Source organism: Phascolarctos cinereus, unplaced genomic scaffold, assembly GCF_003287225.1.
Source record: "Phascolarctos cinereus isolate Bilbo 61053 unplaced genomic scaffold, phaCin_HiC Scaffold_4;HRSCAF=312, whole genome shotgun sequence".
In the NCBI taxonomy this organism is placed as follows: Eukaryota; Metazoa; Chordata; class Mammalia; order Diprotodontia; family Phascolarctidae; genus Phascolarctos; species Phascolarctos cinereus.
Window position 1 is genome coordinate 308,769,811 of NW_027555847.1, and position 1,984 is coordinate 308,771,794.

The window sequence follows — 1,984 nt, forward strand, 5'->3', positions numbered from 1 at the left end:
ATGGTTCTTAATACAGTTCTTCTCACAAAAGGGCTAGTGGTAACATTTGGCCACTTTTGTTGAGCTGGCTTCTTTCATTCCCCCCCAGCCTCTCTCTCTTCCTCTTCTACTCCTCCTCTCTCTGTCTCTGTCTCTATCTATACCTCTTTCTGTGTGTTTGTCTGTGTTTGGCTCTTTGCGTGTCCATCTCTCTCTCTCTCTCTCTTTCTCTCTCTCTCTCTCTCTCTCTCTCTCTCTGTCTCTCTCCCCCTCTTCCCCCACCCCCCACCCCTTCTTCTCGGCTCGTGGTCAGTTCCTCTATTAGACTCCCAAGCATGACAGCTGAAACAGGAAAGCAGAAAATTTCCAGCACACAGAAACTCCTTTTCCTTCACTCTAGGACTTCATTCCCTCAGAAAGCCTTAATCTTTCACTAAAATCTTTTAGATTAGGGCCTGTACATTTTCACAGGGGGTGTGTAGTTAAAATGACTTGGTAGTGTGGGGAAAAGGAAATGAGTGTCTGAAATGAAGCTGTCTGGACTTTTCAGCTCAGCATTTAAATACTGAAGTGAAGAGAAGAATTGAAGTCATTATCCACATGTAGCAACTGGAATCCCCTAATGTTGTATTTCTCCTACCTCATTGCTACTCCAAGTTCAAAGTGTATTGTAGTACAAGTCAGCATGAGCTCAAAACTATAACTAATGAATCCCCCCAATGTGTTTCTTTTACTAACCAACCAGAGAATACATTAGTTCAAAGCAAAAGACATTTAATTAAACAACATAGCAGAATAAGTGACAAAGATGTTTTTCCCTTATAAACACACACATGTACTCACTCACGAGTTACGACAGACCTTCCTCCGACTGAGACCGAGTGCCTTTCATCTCCTCCTTGGTGTCATCTGAGGAAGGACTGCTAGAGGCCCACAACACAATTTCCATCTTTGCTGAAGCTAGGCAACTTCTACTGTCTGCTATCAACCCCATCTCCTGTTGCAGATGTGGACAGCCTCCCACTCAAAGAAGATGAGGAACAACTTTCTCTTTGACTTCAGTCCTTCAATCTCCTGCCTGTTCCTGTTCCTTGAGGGAAGAGGAAAAGGAAAGTCAATGGAGAGCAAGATTTCTATCTCCCTCTGCACTGTCTCCTGCCTAATCACCAGCCTTCAGAGGAAGGAGGAGTAGTGAAATGGGCCTCTCATCTGAGCACCCTCCCATATGGCGAGATGGCGGCCACCTTCTTCGGGGAGGTGGTGAAGGTGCGGTCCCGAGCGGTGACAGAGGAGGAGGAGGACGAGGAGGAGCCCTGGGCGCCCGACAACCTGGAGGACCGAGAGGTCCGGCGCGAGCTCGAGAGGAAGCGAGAAGTAGAGGTCCTTCAAACACAGACAAACTTATCTTTGGAAATTCCCCTGCTAGAGCAGTATCCATGTTCGAAGTTTATAATGGCAATAGGAAATAATGCAGTAGCATTTTTGTCTTCATTTGTTCTGAATTCAGAAACTTGGGAGGAAATTGGATCTACTAAGCTATGGAATGAATGGTGCAGAACAACAGATACAACAAATCTTTCCCCAACAGATGCCTTTTGTGTGTTCTACTGTCTAAAGTCAGATCCTACAGTTTTCCTGTGCCAGTGCAGCTGCTATGTTGCTGAAGATCAACAATATCAATGGCTTGAAAAGGTTTTTGGTTCTTCCCCGAATAGAAATTTACGATAACTGTTCTTACTTCTCGTCATGTGACTGAATATAAAACTCCAGAATCCAGTTGCAACCTTCCTTCTCCCTTCCTGAAAGCCTTAAAAACACAGAGTTTCCATATGGTTCCATATGGTGTTGTGATTGCCTTCTGCCTCATCTCCTGCCACTTCTGTGAAGAGAACTGGAAACTGTCACTCAATGATGAACATTCTTACACCTGGTCATTTACAATCCCAGTGATTCTGAATCCCTATAGGTTTCTCACTCCTCCCACATCCCAATACAAAGTCCCAAC

At 44.9% G+C, this 1,984-nt stretch overlaps 1 pseudogene; it reads left to right on the forward strand.

Annotated features, from left to right (window-relative positions):
- The first annotated feature begins 1,212 nt into the window (after positions 1-1,212).
- On the forward strand, positions 1,213-1,784 carry LOC110221934 (proteasome assembly chaperone 1 pseudogene; annotated as a pseudogene).
- The last annotated feature ends 200 nt before the right edge of the window (positions 1,785-1,984 follow it).